Source organism: Lycorma delicatula, chromosome 5 (genome assembly GCF_047948215.1).
Source record: "Lycorma delicatula isolate Av1 chromosome 5, ASM4794821v1, whole genome shotgun sequence".
Classification (NCBI taxonomy): domain Eukaryota; kingdom Metazoa; phylum Arthropoda; class Insecta; order Hemiptera; family Fulgoridae; genus Lycorma; species Lycorma delicatula.
In genome coordinates, this window is record NC_134459.1 from 45,692,952 (window position 1) to 45,711,338 (window position 18,387).

The 18,387-nt window shown below is 31.0% G+C and overlaps 1 pseudogene; it reads left to right on the top strand.

The window, feature by feature from the left end:
• Window positions 1–12,625: 12,625 nt before the first annotated feature.
• LOC142325672 (glutamate receptor ionotropic, kainate 2-like) overlaps window positions 12,626–18,387 on the top strand; it is a 50,038-nt pseudogene continuing 44,276 nt past the window's right edge.

Genomic DNA, 18,387 nt, shown 5'->3' on the forward strand with positions numbered 1-18,387 from the left:
CAAAAAATACTGCATCTCTGTTATATCCGTTTAATTAAATTTTCATTAACATCTAAAGAAACATATTTACAATTCTTATTTGTATCGCTAGATTAAATAATAAAATCTTCACAATTTATTTCTCGATCGATATTATTTCAAATGAACATAAATATTTCCATTACTTTTTGTTAGCACTAGACTAGATAGGGAATCTTGGAGAGCTGCATCAAACCAGTCAAATGACTGAAGACAAAAAAAAACTTGTTTTTCCTTATTCTAATTTTTGTTGATACTATTCCAGTCGCATAAAATATCAGTTACATATTATTCATACAGTCGATTATCCTACTCTCTTAGCCCTCCTTTTTCTAAATAAGATACATCCCATATTTTTTGAATTTTTAGAACTCAAAATCGTATTTTGAAATTTTAAAAATTAACTGAGATTACTAATATTCCCTACTCCATACCCTGATGTTAGAATATTCCTGATCTGTGCTTTTCCCCTTATCGACCTAGTATCTATTAACTCTCTCTCCTGATCGAGCGATTTTTCATCCGCGTGTTTGTTACCGATGTACTGAAGCTTCATTTCTTCAAAATTTTCTGTTAGTTTTCGTTGCGGTACATCATTATGGCCGATAATGATATTTTTCTGTCGATTATCGTTTCACCTTGGACGATCTTAACTTTGCCGTTCTTCATTTTTCTATTAATTTTATTTCAAAATATCTATATACAGTACATCGCCCGTAAATTTTTAAGTATAATATAACGAATTATATGAAATCAAAGAACGATTAAACGATCGCCAACAAAAAACAAATAAACGAAATGACGATCAGCTCCGACTTGGCAAGAATATTGTGCGACAATATCAGAAGAGTAATGAACTAAAAGATACAAATTTTTTGCACCTTATTAAAGATCGGGCATGCATGTCTCAGCGTATATGTTGTTGTTCTTATGAGGGTCTATTTTTCAGTCAGTCTGTAATTAACTTTAATTAATGTAAATAAAATTAAACAGAAATTACAGTAGAAAATCCAAAAATAATACGATTATAAATTATAATTTTCAATTAATATTAAATAATCAGATACTTCACCAAATCTATTAGATATACCCGTTTTTAAAATTCCATAAAATTTTATTTCACTAATAACTTCTGATTTTTTTTCATATATATATATTATTATTGAATTGTAATTTATTGTAATTTTTTTTTTTTTAATAATGGGTTAATAATTATTAAAGCAATATATTTAAACTAAAAAAAATGAAAGTTAAAAAAATAAATAAAAAATTAAAATAAAAAAACGTTATGAAGTGTGATTGGAATCGATGAGCCTTCCCTTTAAGATCCAAACATTTCATAAATTAAAATTTTATTTTAATTTCGATCGCAATCGAAAAGTGTGGTCCACAATTAATGTTACAACAGCCCTAATCTAAAATTTCAACATCCTACGGCTAATCGTAGGATTCGTTATAAATAACGAACATTTTCGGGTAACCCATCTTTTTCTTTCTTTTTCCTGTTTAGCCTCCGGGAATTACCGTCCAGGTATTACTTCAGAGAGATATGTATCTGTAAATGAGGTATTTTTACAGTCTCAATTCGACCGTTCCTGAGATGCGTGGTTAATTGAAATTCAACCGCCAAAGAACACCGGTATCCACGATCTAGTATTCAAATCCGTATAAAAGTAACTGATTTTACTAGGACTTGAACGCTGGAACTCTCGACTTCCAAATCGGCTGATTTAGGAAGACGCGTTCACCACTAGACCGATTCGGTGGATTAGTAAAAATCACTGCTTTGTGATGTTAGTGTCCATGTCTGGTTCTTCGAACGTAAAAATTATAATTAATCTTAACGTCAAGCCTATCTAGGAAATATATTTAATGTAAATATAGTCTTATGAAAGCAAACAATACGAGGTGTATTTTCTCCTCCTTTTAGGTAATTAGTTATAAAGGAGGTAAACTCCTAACTCAAAATTTGTGTTAAGATTAACCTTCTCAGCCGTCCCTCTACCGAAGATTTATGACTTATTGTTAAGTCGTCATAGCTATTACGATAATAAAGGAATTACTTAAAACCGATTACGGTCACACATTACTGACATCAGATATTCTTTATTTCTCTGTTATAACATCCATAGAAATGTAGTCCCTACTCCAAATTATAGAACGTAGGAAACCCCCTTAGTTCTTTTGCTTTTCTTAACCGCCTATTAATAATCTGCCTCAAAATGTTATCGTTAATTTTAACCCTCTTCGCAGAATATTCTGTAAAAAAAATAATCTGACGAGTAAGAAAAATCACCTAAATGTATCGATTAAAATTTATTTCATTCCTTTTTCATCAAAATGAAAGGCTTTCAAGAAACAAATGTATCCCGTGTGCTCTTTCTTTTGCGCTCGTAAGTAACAAACATCTTTACCGTTGTACGATAAATTCTAATTTATCCTTGTATCTTTATTTAACATCACACTATTCGGTAGTCACTTATTCTAAAGAAAAAAAAACAAAATTACCTGTATTTTATCGAATCGGGCTATAGAACAGTTTACTTGTTGTTTGGAGTACAAGAAAGGAGTTAATTATTTTTCTGCTGTTGTTCTTAATAAGATCTAGTTAAATCTTTTTCCCCGTTAATTTAATTAAAATATTCTCTTTTACAGAAAAAAATAATATTCCGTTTTCAATGATTTTTTAATTCGTTTTTTTCATCGCTGTGTAATATGCGCTCAATGCCTTTTAGCTGTTTATTTTTTTGAATTTTATTTAATCTACCGATCATCTATGCAGATATTTAATATTTCTAAGAACTAATATAGACTCACCGCATCCAATTTTATTTTATATGTCGCTCTTAATTAAAGTTTTACCTCTATTTTCTTTGATTTATCCGGTATTATAAGAGTTATTTTTTTATCGATGTATTTCCATCCTTAACCTTCCTTGATATTAATTGTATAATGCATTATCAGTGCAAAATATTTGTAGATTTAATACAGGTCTGTTGTCCTGTCACCGTCTGAAATAATTTTACCGTCTAGACGAAAACAACTTTATACTTAATTACATCGGGATAGGAACAGAACTTCTTAGGCGCACTCTTTGATTTTACATAATCGGTGTTATGCTAAATATATGCTGTAATTTTTTTCTCAAAAACAACCGCTTTAATGTAATTTAGTTAATTAGCGAATTCTTCGTTAAATACTAGCTAAAATAAAAAATGATAACTAATTGAAAACTTCAAGTTAATTTCTAGCGATTTCAATTTATAAATTTCTTCTGTATGAAATGAAGCGCGTCAAAACAGAGGTACTGGAATTTCTGATGAAAGATGCTATATTTCATCGGAAATTAAATACTATAGATTAAATAATGTAGATTATCTATGTAGATTATTTGTAAATTCATTTCTACATTAAATAAATCGTGACCGATTATTTTTTCGATTATATTTCATTAAACTAAAAGACCCCTCTTCTATATCTCCCAAATTTTGAAAAATTTGTTATCTATGTCGATAAGAAGATTATTGCGCTATTTGTTTTGTACTTATTATTCTGGTGAATTTACTACGTCGATACTACTCTCGATTCTACTTTCAAGATTTTATTATTTTTTTAGTCGATAAATTAATTAGCTATATAAGCGTGAAAATAAACGATTGAAATTTTATAAGAAAAAAAAAATCGATCCTGACCGGAATTTGAATTCAGTACTTTCCAAACGAAAAGCTGAGATATTCATTATCTTTCTGTTACGGAAGTCAAGTTTGAGACGCATTTTGTTATCTTATTTCATCAGACAGCAGATCTAAAGATTTCAGATTCGTTGTTAATTTGTCTTTTTCTTCAATTTCACATTTGAAATCTCCTAAGCCTCTTTTTCTTTCTTAGGCTCGGTGTATCATCCGTACTTACGCATACTCCAAACATAACTCTACATAAGATTCTTCTATAACTCTAATATCTTCTTACGTAAGTACAGTTTCTGTTAAATAATATGCGTGTTTCTAAAAGATCATCCGATTTTGAAATTTCATAACTATTTAGCTTTTAGTCCGTTTTGATCGAGCAAAGTACCGTTAGAAAGCGGGAACTCTCGAATTTCACGAGGTTGTCGCCGGGTAGCTCCAGAACTTCGTTCGCTTCAACATTAGAAAAAATGGCGACTTCACGACAGAAATCACGCTTGTTCTCACACAGCGTGAGTTCGTATTTACTGTTCGGTGTGATTTCCATAGCGAGTACGGCGCTGAACATCCTTCCGCTAAGAGAATTAGGCTCGTGGTTAATTTTTTTTTCTTTTATTTATATTTTTCAACAGTAAAGAATTTTAATTTTTCGCTATTTATTTAAAAATTTCCTTGATATTTTACTTCAAAGTAGGTAATTATTTTTTCCTAATGTGTCGGAATATATATATATATATTATTTCATTTTCAACATTTCTGTAAATGATTCTAAAAACGGTTTATTTGTTATATCGTTTTTTTTTTATAATTTTTGCCTTCAAATTATATTTTATAAACATTACATATAATTTAAATATATTAGAATTAAGATTCATTATTAATTATTTTACCGATTTTTTAATTATTATTATTATTATTATTATTATTATTATTATTTTTTTAGTTTTAAAATCGATTTTATAATTAGTTAAATGTATTTTATTTGAAAAATGTATTCACGTCGGTATAAATTGAATGTAAAATATTCAGTGGAATATAAAAATTCGTAAATTAATTATGAGCACAGGTCAGTTCATTTTTTATCGGCTACTGAAATAACAAATATACAGCTCTCTATTATATTTATAATTAGATCATACGTACGGTGCTGCGGGACGTATTCGCCCAACTCCAGAACCGATTCAGTGGCGCCAAAAGGAGCAAAAACGTTCATGTCGACACAAGTCCTATATTGCCTTGTTTGCCTTCTGGACGCCACTCTGTGATTTTCAACAAAAAATTTATTTTTCAGGAGCGGGTAAACCTGCATTAATTAAATTTAGAAAACTTAGGAAAACGTCACGTCAAAAATTCCAAAACGGAGGCTATTTTAATTATTTATTCTTCAATGTCTGTAATTATTTGTTTGATAAAATGTTTAATTATTAAAAGATTTATTAAGGATTTTATTTTGAACAAAATGATACCCCATTTTTAAAACTCCGTTGACAAACAATCGAGTTATTGCAAACAAGTAACCCGATATACGTACACATTTGCACCGTAATGCAAGGTGATAACTTTTGCTTGTTTTTGTTTCCTCAATTAAACGTAATAAATATTGTTAATAAAAAATAATAAGAGTAAATTAATTAAAATTAGCGGTTTTTAATATTTTATCCCTTCTACGTTGTACACTTGGAAATGCGAAATTTTTAAAAACATTTAATCAAGACACATTTATAAAATTATATTCGTATAGTATTAAAATTATTATAATAGTCCTTTCCTTTAAACTCTGCTGTCTAAACATTTTATTTGCTTTGCTTACGCGCGTGCGTGTGTTTGTATTGAAGCAGAATGACACACAATTAGATCGCATAGACATAATTTCATCGAAAGGGACGAAATAAAATAAGAGAACAGATTTCTTAGTTATATGTAATAAATCCTTTATGTCGAGAAACAGCGCTCTCACTTCTCTCTCTCTCTCTCTCTTTCTCTATACAGATATATTATATATATATATATATATATTAAAACGTATGACACATGTACGTGAGATACGAAAACTTTTAACCTTGACTTTTTTTAATATTACACTGGACAGTTGTCATTGTTTTGTCTACTATAAAAAGAGATAGATACATTGCTTTAATGTCTCTCTTCCGGTTACAGTTTTTTTTTTTTTTATAGTTGCTTCATATTATTCTTTGCTAATGTATTTAAACCGGCCATATTTCTTCCTAATAACTTTGTTAAATCGGTAACAAACCATATATATATATATATACATGTGTCATGTGTGTGTGGGCACGCGCGTGTGCAGATTATCCTAACTCAACAACCACTGACGTGATCTGAACAGTTCTTTTACCAATATTTTAATTAAAATTTGAGAGAATGATTTTAATTAGAAACTTATCCAGGTATCAATGTTTTCCTCCGTGCTTTTATGATTACCATCTTTTTATTGTATTCTTTATACGATTAAAAGTGTCAAAAGCCTCATTACCTTATGTTTGATTTTAACGGTTCTGAAAATTCAAAATAAGTTAAATATAGATTATTTGTAAGCGCCTGCAAATATTTTCAGTCTGTCTGTTTTATAAAAGATAAAATACGATTTATCAGTATCTTTTGTATTTTGAAATGTTTTACTATGTTTTTTAAAAATGACGTGTAATCTTACCCTTTCCATTTAAACTTTTTAGTGTCCCAACCACGGGGGTTTGAATGGCATTACCATAATACCATAATTGAATATGGTAATTATGGTATATGGTAATTTTTTTTTTTTTTTTTTTTGTCTTCAGTCATTTGACTGGTTTGATGCAGCTCTCCAAGATTCCCTATCTAGTGCTAGTCGTTTCATTTCAGTATACCCTCTACATCCTACATCCCCAACAATTTGTTTTACATACTCCAAACGTGGCCTGCCTACACAATTTTTCCCTTCTACCTGTCCTTCCAATATTAAAGTGACTATTCCAGGATGCCTTAGTATGTGGCCTATAAGTCTGTCTCTTCTTTTAACTATATTCTTCCAAATGCTTCTTTCTTCATCTATTTGCCGCAATACCTCTTCATTTGTCACTTTATCCACCCATCTGATTTTTAACATTCTCCTATAGCACCACATTTCAAAAGCTTCTAATCTTTTCTTCTCAGATACTCCGATTGTCCAAGTTTCACTTCCATATAAAGCGACACTCCAAACATACACTTTCAAAAATCTTTTCCTGAGATTTAAATTAATTTTTGATGTAAACAAATTATATTTCTTACTGAAGGCTCGTTTAGCTTGTGCTATTCGGCATTTTATATCGCTCCTGCTTCGTCCATCTTTAGTAATTTTACTTCCCAAATAACAAAATTCTTCTACCTCCATAATCTTTTCTCCTCCTATTTTCACATTCAGTGGTCCATCTTTGTTATTTCTACTACATTTCATTACTTTTGTTTTGTTCTTGTTTATTTTCATGCGATAGTTCTTGCGTAGGACTTCATCTATGCCGTTCATTGTTTCTTCTAAATCCTTTTTACTCTCGGCTAGAATTACTATATCATCAGCAAATCGTAGCATCTTTATCTTTTCACCTTGTACTGTTACTCCGAATCTAAATTGTTCTTTAACATCATTAACTGCTAGTTCCATGTAAAGATTAAAAAGTAACGGAGATAGGGAACATCCTTGTCGGACTCCCTTTCTTATTAGGGCTTCTTTCTTATGTTCTTCAATTGTTATTGTTGCTGTTTGGTTCCTGTACATGTTAGCAATTGTTCTTCTATCTCTGTATTTGAACCCTAATTTTTTTAAAATGCTGAACATTTTATTCCAATCTACGTTATCGAAAGCCTTTTCTAGGTCTATAAACGCCAAGTATGTTGGTTTGTTTTTCTTTAATCTTCCTTCTACTATTAATCTGAGGCCTAAAATTGCTTCCCTTGTCCCTATACTTTTCCTGAAACCAAATTGGTCTTCTCCTAACACTTCTTCCACTCTCCTCTCAATTCTTCTGTATAAAATTCTAGTTAAGATTTTTGATGCATGACTAGTTAAACTAATTGTTCTGTATTCTTCACATTTATCTGCCCCTGCTTTCTTTGGTATCATAACTATAACACTTTTTTTGAAGTCTGACGGAAATTCCCCTTTTTCATAAATATTACACACCAGTTTGTATAATCTATCAATCGCTTCCTCACCTGCACTGCGCAGTAATTCTACAGGTATTCCGTCTATTCCAGGAGCCTTTCTGCCATTTAAATCTTTTAATGCTCTCTTAAATTCAGATCTCAGTATTGTTTCTCCCATTTCATCCTCCTCAACTTCCTCTTCTTCCTCTATAACACCATTTTCTAATTCATTTCCTCCGTATAACTCTTCAATATATTCCACCCATCTATCGACTTTACCTTTCGTATTATATATTGGTGTACCATCTTTGTTTAACACATTATTAGATTTTAATTTATGTACCCCAAAATTTTCCTTAACTTTCCTGTATGCTCCGTCAATTTTACCAATGTTCATTTCTCTTTCCACTTCTGAACACTTTTCTTTAATCCACTCTTCTTTCGCCAGTTTGCATTTCCTATTTATAGCATTTCTTAATTGCCGATAGTTCCTTTTACTTTCTTCATCATTAGCATTCTTATATATGGTAATTATATAATAATATTATATAATAATATGGTAATTATGGTATATCAATACCATAATTGAATGGCAATTATTAATTTCATTGTTTGTTAAAACTGCCAGAGATAGTATTCTAATAACTGATAACGAAGAAAAGTTCTTTTTAGGTAGACCGATAAGTTTGCTTCTAATTTGTAAGTTTTTGTTATTATTACTATTATTTTTTTTTTACGGGCATCAACTGCTAAGGTCGTTGCCCTTGTCACATTATTAAAAAGAGGTTAGCGTCACCGTCAGGGACATCATATGTAACTGTGTAAAGGGCCCTTACATTTTTATTTAAAAGCACAAAGTACACGTAACGTTTATCTAAAAACAATAAACAAACAACACTTATGGGATGTAAAGAGCCTCGATCTTAAAATTTGAGATAATATCTCAAAGAACGTAAATGGAAGATACAAGTCTTTACAGTACCATTATCTCATTCTACCTGTCTCGTTTATTTATTTATTTAAGCACCCTCGGGGCGACCAGAACCGCCGTTAAGCAGCATATCAGTCGCCTCAGGATGCCGTGGCAGTTGACTCCCCCCCCTATAAAAGTCCCGTAGGACGTAATCCTTCAGGGTCCTCCCGGCGCCATAAGAACAATCTGACCGCCTGTTCGGGAGGGCCAAAAGCCTCTCTGCAGGGAGGCTGCCCTTCCCGGTCCAACCTACTTGACTACAGGCATGCATTGCGCTTACCCGATGGCCTCGTGCCCACAGTCCACCCTTGAGGGTCCCCCGTGCCATCGTTGGACACACCCATTACAGACCTTGGATGAAGTTCCTCCAACCGATGGGAGAGGGGAGAACCACCGTCGTATCTTTTGAATAAAACTGAAAGACTCCGATGGAAAATTTTAGTCCCTTCGTTTGGCCGACTCTACAGATAAATTAGTCGGTCTGTGTGTCAGCGAGTCGTTTTTAGTATATCGGATCGAAACAAAAACGAGGAGACATCGATTGCGTACTAAATTAAATTTTAACATGAAACATACGCTAAATGTTACACGATATTTATTTCGATTAATATTCGACGACAATTTTGTTCAACATCGGTCTGTGATATGAAAAGTAAGAGGCATAAGGTATAATAAGCAGCGGTAGAGGTGCTCGCGCCGTCGGTGTCGTTCACTGAGCGCGCCGTGTCGGCTTTGCGACGTTCCCGAAACTGTTTCGCTTTCTCAGTAGCGGACACTGCGGTACCTGTGCGCGGCCCATAACCTTCACTTTCCGACGATATGCGTAATTTATATTTCCGACTGGCTTTTACGCGGGCTGAGGCTGAAATATTGAATTTTTGTACTTTTTACACGTTAATATTGTCCAAAATACACTTATTATTACATAAATCGATCTATCTCGAAAAACTCTAAACGCAGACACACGAATCACCGCGCTATCACATCTAAATCGTCAGCTACACCGTGTGCCTCCTTCCCGCCAACCCGCTCGCCAGTAACGCAAACTCAAAGTCGTATCGGCGAGCTGACCGTGTAAGTTATAAAATAACACCGCACGAGACTAATAGTTAGGGAGTTATTAAGGCAGGACGATATAGACCTTTTCGTTACGCTACAAATTTCTGTTCTGGTACCCGCATGTTTCGGTGTGATTTTAAAGAAGTTTCGCGTCAAAAACGCCAAAATATTGTATAAATATATAAAAAATATCAAAATCGATCCGACTGTTAACGCCAAAACTCTGTTTCAGTCACACGACTTTGTGAAAACCTTTTTCTGAATATCTAAAACGAATTTTTAAATAAAAATATAGGCGAGTAAATACAAAATAAAAAATTATTACGGTAATATATATATAATTTTTCTTTTTTGAGAAGACGGGCACCGACTGCTTTGATCATTTTGTCCTATGAAAACGGAATATTGTAGAGTATGAGAAATAATTTGCCCGACCTGGGACTTCCGAGTGAAAGCTTGTAACCGTACCGCACCGCTACAGAGATCGGCAAAAGATATTTAGAATATAAAATTTTTTTTTTTTATTCTAAATACGTCAGTTATAAAAAAAAAAAAAACGATAAAGATTTATTCAAAATAAACGATCGGAAATTTATTAAATTAACTATTTTACGTTTTAACCGCTAATTAATTTTTTCTTAAAAGAGGTCTAAGTTTATCCCAGTTTTTTTTTTTTTAAATTTTAACCTTTATTTTCAATTTGGTTTTTGGTTGTATATATTTAATTTTACTATCCGGGGAGGGGATTTTTGCACAACCCATCGGAGTTAGGTAAGTTTTATATACTTTCTTTAATCTATTATTTTAACTTTTATATTTTATCAACTTTGTCTGTAGTATTGGTTTTGAGTTTTATTTTGCCTTCTTGGCTTGTTTTAGTAAATTTTTATTATACGATTAATATTATTATGTTTACACCTTGTATAGTTTATTATTTCGGAGTTATTTTACCCTTTTACTAATATCTACCGGGCGATGATAACGCCCAGGCGTTTTTCGCCCACAACCAAAAAAAAAGTATTCTTTGGAAAGGTTCAGATGAAATTGAAATTACGATTCTTGTCTTCTCTGTTTTACATTTTTTTTTTTTTTTTTTTTTTTTTTTTTTTTTTTTTTTTTTTTTTTTTTTGTTTAACCGTCGGATCTACCGTTAGGTATTGCTTCAGAGGATGAAATGAATGATTTGTAGCGTGTGTGAAAATGCCATGCCTGACCGGGATTCAAATCCGGGACCTCCGGATGAAAGGTCGAGACCACTCTGTTTTACATTAAAGACAGGTAATTAAACGTATTTATTTTTGGGTCTCGTTTTATTCAAGATTATATTTCTCTTCTCGAATTCTGGCTTACATGTTGGTAAATAGAAATAAACGAAACAAAATCAAAGCACGTCATGTTCACCCTTCGTAAAGAACACTGTCCTGTTTTTATCATCGATGTTCCGATTCCGAGATTTCAAGGCTGTAAATATTTGGGTTTTCAACTTGATCGACGACTTACTAAAGCTTAGCGTATCACATCTAAACGGAAACGGTTGGATCTGAAGTTTAAATACATGTTCTGGCTGATAACACGTAGATCTCTGCTTTCAACAGAAAGTAAAGTATCGATTTATAAATCCGTTTGGATGAAGCCTGTTTGGACTTAAGGGCTTGAATTGTGGGGTACGGCATGCGATTCCGGTATTGACGAACTTGAACGCTACCGGACAAAAACACTGCCGAAAATGCTCAACATATCCTTGTACATTTTTTATGTTAGTCAAATTACCGTAGAAACCAAAATCAAATTTATTTAACATTAAAAACGATTTGTAACAATTATATTCTTTAATCAAAACATTTTATTTTATGACAACGGATTTCACATTTTAAATTTATTTTTGTTTTTTACTGGAATTGTAATTCCAGTATTGATATACTTGAACGCTACCAGACAAAAACGCTGCGGAAAATTCTCAATATACACTGGTACATAAACAATAGTTCTTAAGTTGCAAACCGTTCGGCAGGAAATCTCTCATATCAGCGTAAGGTATCATAATCGTTTAGATCGTCACCCGAATTATTTGGCGGTCAGTTTATTAGATAACACGATCGGTGTGATTTTTCAAGATTACTGAGGAACAATATTCTTGGTTTGCCTTATTTCAATTAGGTGATTTTATGGTCTGGCCCTACGGAGTGCTCTTCTATTTCACAAGCCGCTGGGTCTGTGGCTACTTAATGTTAGTTCAAATAGATATTTTTACTTATTGTTCAATTATCTTGCTGAACAAATTGTTAAGTTGCTGTGTCGTTACAATAAAAAAAAAATAAAAAAAATAAATTTGTTCAAAATTTATGATTTAAATAAATAATTATTTATATTTAATTTATATGTTATTTTATAAGTCGCACAACGATTAATAATATTTATTCTTGATCGATTTTTCCTGACAAACTTTAATTGACTTTGGAGAATGTTTAAATTTTATGATGAAATGTACGTTAAAATTTATCGTTGAATATTTTAATTTTTAATATTAAGACTTTTAAAACACGAATTAAAAGTATTACATTAAAACAAGCATTTATAAGTATTTAATAAAATTTCAATAATGAAACGATATGAGTCATTACGAATCAGTAATTGTATAAATAAACAGTATACGTGAAGAATCAGTAACATTAAGTTAAGAAAAAAAATACGTAACGTCTAAACCTTCTTGACAACAACTTGCTATGTGGCTGTCGTACAGTTGTACCCAGAATGCGTTGTTATTGTTGAATAGCTCTGCAGTCTTTGATAGCTGTACGCGCATCGCACAGAGAAAAAGAGTACACATGCGGTCAGTCGCGTCGGTTAATACGCGGCATTGTTTAGTTAGTATATTTGTTAGTTCATAATTTAAAATAACGTATGAAACGATAAATATTAAGAATATATTAGTGCAGCCGTTTCATAAAACACGGTAAGGATTATTTTAAAATTATTATTAGTTGTTTTGACTTTTTCTTTTTTATTATTTCAGTTTTAATTTATTTGGTTTTTAAATAATAATTTATCGATAATATTGAATAGAAGTTTAACTAACTCATTCCGTATTGTAATGATAAAATAACTGAGGTAAAATTATTTAACGCTTTAATCATATTAAACAGTGAAATTTTATTTCATATCCGAAACACCTTTCTTAAACCTAATTTAAAGTGAGACTTCAAAAAAAAAATTTCTTTTATCGTTTGTTTAAATTATTTAATTTTATATCCATGTTGTTTTTTTTTTTACAAAAGCAGATCCCACCGATTAACTTGCTTTTATACAAACTTTACAAAAAAAAAAAATAAATTAGAAAATAAAGATGACGTGATATTATAATTTCTTTTATGCCGTATTCCACAAGGACTAAAATAGAGTTAAAAAAATCTCTCTTTCTGTCTTCTCTCTGTGTCTGTGTGTTTTTTATATATTGTTTTTTACAAATAACCTTTATTTGTCCAGATGTTCCATTACAATGATACCACACGCATTGCTTCCACAACTAAATATTACTACATAATGTAACTTATTCTATTATAAATTTGTTTTTTTTTCACTATAATTCCTTTGTTACACTTTTTGTCTTTTATTAAGTCGCAAGCCGCCGGGTCTGTGGCTACTTAATGTTCGTTCAAATAGATATTTTTACTTATTCAATTATCTTGCTGAACAAATTGTAAAATTGCTGTGTCGTTATAATAATAATAATAATAATAAAAATTATTTTGTTCAAAACTTATGATTTAAATAAATAATTATTTATATTTAATTTTTATGTTATTTTATAAGTCGCACTTATAAAATATTTATTTATACTTTTACGAGTAAATTTAAGAAATATTTTAGTTTTCAGTTAATGAATTCTGTATAGAGCTTTTAATATATATATATTTTTTTTAAACTACTACTTTAAATATAAATATACATATAATTATACTATATTATACATATAAATATAAATATAGGAATATGTATCCTATATATTCCTCAGTCCTATATATTCACTCATTTGACTGGTTTGATGCAGCTGTCCAAGATTCCCTATCTAGTGCTAGTCGCTTCATTTCAGTATACTCTCTACATCCTACATCCCTAACAATTTGTTTTACATATTCCAAACGTGGCCTGCCTACACAATTTTTTCCTTCTACCTGTCCTTCCAATATTAAAGCGACTATTCCAGGATGCCTTAGTATGTGCCCTATAAGTCTGTCTGTTCTTTTTACTATATTTTTCCAAATAATTCTTTCTTCATCTATTTGCCGCATTACCTCTTCATTTGTCACTTTTTCCACCCGTCTGATTTTTAACATTCTCCTATAGCACCGCATTTCAAAAGCTTCTAATCTTTTCTTCTCAGATACTTCGATCGTCCAAGTTTCACTTCCATATAAAGCGACACTCCAAACATACTTTCAAAAATCTTTTCCTGACATTTAAATTAATTTTTGATGTAAACAAATTATATTTCTTACTGAAGGCTCGTTTAGTTTGTGCTATTCGGCATTTTATATCGCTCCTGCTTCGTCCATCTTTAGTAATTCTACTTCCCAAATAACAAAATTCTTCTACCTCCATAATCTTTTCTCCTCCTATTTTCACATTCAGCGGTCCATCTTTGTTATTTCTACTACATTTTATTACTTTTGTTTTTTTCTTGTTTATTTTCACGCGATAGTTCTTGCGTAGGACTTCATCTATGCCGTTCATTGTTTTTTCTAAATCCTTTTTACTCTCGGCTAGAATTACTATATCATCAGCAAATCGTAGCATCTTTATCTTTTCACCTTGTACTGTTACTCCGAATCCAAATTGTTCTTTAACATCATTAACCGCTAGTTCCATGTAAAGATTAAAAAGTAACGGAGATAGGGAACATCTTTGTCGGACTCCCTTTCTTATTACGGCTTCTTTCTTATGTTCTTCAATTGTTACTGTTGCTGTTTGGTTCCTGTACATGTTAGCAATTGTTCTTCTATCTCTGTATTTGAACCATAATTTTTTTAAAATGCTGAACATTTTATTCCAGTCTACGTTATCGAATGCCTTTTCTAGGTCTATAAACGCCAAGTATGTCGGTTTGTTTTTCTTTAATCTTCCTTCTACTATTAATCTGAGGCCTAAAATTGCTTCCCTTGTCCCTATACTTTTCCTGAAACCAAATCGGTCTTCTCCTAACACTTCTTCCACTCTCCTCTCAATTCTTCTCTATAGAATTCTAGTTAAGATTTTTGATGCACGACTAGTTAAACTAATTGTTCTGTATTCTTCACATTTATCTGCCCCTGCTTTCTTTGGTATCATGACTATAACACTTTTTTTGAAATATATTCCTATTATAATGCAATTCTTAAATGATTTCTTTCTAATAATTTCAAATATAATTCTTTACATCAATTTAAAACAAGTTTCTACACATTCTATACTTGTTATAATACTTAGTGTTAAATATACTATACTTACAATAAATCAGTAGTCAGGTTAATTTGTTTACAAATTCTCAATATAAATGTTTAATCAAATTTTCAATATTTGGTACTTTTTCGTTTTGTGCCACCCAAAAATTCTTGCCCAAATCAACTCAAAAACACGCAAAAATAATTATTATATTGAAAAAAAACAATTTTAGGCAATTTTTTTTTAGTTTTTTATACTAAATCAAAGAAATATAATTATTTTTTTGTATATTCCTTTGAGCAGTATTAAAAAAACATAATATTAGTATCAAATGATAATTGCGTATCTTATAACCATGTATTATTGCGTAAACCAATTTCTGATCTACAAGTTCATTTTTTGCATAGCCACCTATCACGTCCGTTTAAATTCAATGTCATTAGATGTACTCATTTGAAATAACCATTTACATTTATTTATTTTATAAATATAATTTAACCAAACTTAACCTACGCTCGATTCGCTCGCTAACCTTGACTAATTAACACCGTAAGTTTTTGAGTATTTATTTAATAAATTCAATAATTATTTAAATAATTAAAACATTACTGTTAATTAGTCGAGGTGAGCGAGCGTAGGTTAACTTTTGTTAATTTATATCTATAATTAAAAGCAATAACGCTTATAAAATTTTGAGTTGATATCGGCAAGAATTTTTGGGTAGCATAAAACAAAAAAGTACCCGATATTTTAACACGCGTGCGTGTGTGTGTACGATAAATAAAGTAATCCGCTCTTGATATTTTACAATTATTATGAAATAAAGTGAATTTATAACATTTTAAACTCGGCAGTAAAAACGCAGGTGTACAAAAAAAAATATTATAGTTTTAAAACTATTTAATATCTCTTAACTTTGACTTTCGGTTATGAATAACCGATAAAACGAAAGAGAAACTCTTACACTTTTTCCTACAATATTCAATGCGAACAACTTCCGTTACGCGGCACTCGACCGACTTATAGGGCAGTTCTTCATACTTTAACCGACATATCTGGACTAATGGAAGCCACAACCGTTTCATTCCTGCGCCTCAAATCAGGTAGGTCAGTACCTACCTACCGGTACAGGTAGGTCAGATTTAGGAGTAAATACCGATTAAGACTACGGTTAATTTTTTTTTTAATAATCTTTAAATCGCATCGATTATTCTGCTCGTGGTAATAAATGATATTACCGTGAAGTAGAACTCACCCGATTTAACTTCGGTGATCTATGTGAATCGGTTTATTAAACGCGATTCTGGTTAAGATTTACTTTACATTTTTAAATTTCCAGATTTCCTCAAGATTTTCCGATTAAAATCTAAACCTTCAGGTTGTAAAAGTCCGTTTTCATGTTATCCAGAATTCAAAACTCTGGTATCCTTTCGCATAAGTAATTCGCCTTTTTAATTAACGATAAGAAAAACGGTACTTACGTATTAACGACACCGCACTACAGCTTTATTTAAAATTTACTATTTATTTTATCGAGTCTATTAATTTTAAGAAACGGTTATTTATATTATAAATATAATTTAACCAAACTTAACCTACGCTCGCTTCGCTCGCCAACCTTGACTAATTAACAGGAGTGTTTTGATTATTTAAATAATAAATAATTGCAATAATTACTGAATTTATTAAATAAATACTCAAAAACTTACGGTGTTAATTAGTCAATGTTAGCGAGCGAATCGAGCGTAGGTTAAGTTTGGTTAAATTATATTTATAAACTAAATATATTAAAATTAATAAAGAGACTGTTTTGAATCTATGTTAAACTCTATATCGGCCCATTTTCCACCGAAATCCGATCGACTTGTTTGTTTTTAATTAAAGCTGAAGCTGCGGTGGCGCTAATACGTAAGTACCAGAAAAACTTCACAATAATTGTAAATTATACGTTAATATTTTAAATAACATCGATATTGAATATAGAGTTTATTTATTTTAGGGTGTATCGAGCTAACCATTTTCAGTGAGCTCAAGGACAAAGTTCATCAATAACCGAAGAAAGCATTTATTTGTTAACAAACGCTCTCTTACGGTTCTAGACACAATCGGAGTAAATTTTATTGCCGTCTACAGTTTACTATTTATAACTAAACTAAACCATTATATTGAAAGTATATTTTTTTTTTTCAGTCACCTTGTACAATCTTAAACATCGATAAAAGTTTGTTTAATCTGATAGAAATTGTAATTTCGTATATGGTGATTTTTAATTATTATTGAACTGTAAGTTTAAAAATTACTATAATGTTTTTGTTAATCCTGCAGTGAATCTTTTCTGGGTTTTATTGCACTTAGTTTTTTTTTTTAAATGAAACTATCGTTTTAAGTATTACGATTAGTAAAATTGAAATTAAAAGTAAGGATAGAGTTCTAGCTTTTTTCTATTGAGCTTACACCGGTGACATTTCAGAAGTTATCGTGATATTTAATTATTATTTATTTTACAATTACTAAGTAAATGTTTATTTTAATTAAATAGAAAAGAATGAAAATAAACGTAATGTATTTTTTTAATCGGCTGAAAATCTACAACAGACATCCTTTCTTGTCGGTAATAAAAAATAATTTTAATTTTTGTATTGTAAATATTAGTATAAAAATGAAAGAGAAAGGATTATGGAAACGCATCTGTTTGTACGGGTATATATGTGTTTGCACGCTCCCGTCCACGTAATTAATTTGTTTTGTTCATTTTAAGTGCTCCGATATAAAATAATCCCTAAATACATCTACAAGCATTATCTTTTAGAAGGCTAAAGATTAAAATTTATGCTGTGATAGTTTACGAGCGAGCAGATTTTAGCGTTTGGTATGGGTATTCTACTGCGTATGGGTGTGTGCGTACGCGCTCGTACGTATACGCACCCGTTTTGTTTGTTCTCACGTAAAGCGTTTAAAAATGTTCATATCTAAATCGATTTAAACCTGTAATGCAGAAGGCGGTGAATACAATGCGAAATATAAATACGACGGGTTTTACTAATTTAACATCGGTTAAGATATTATAGTTATCTCTTTACAATGAAGAATTTTCTGGGGTAATGATTTTAGAAT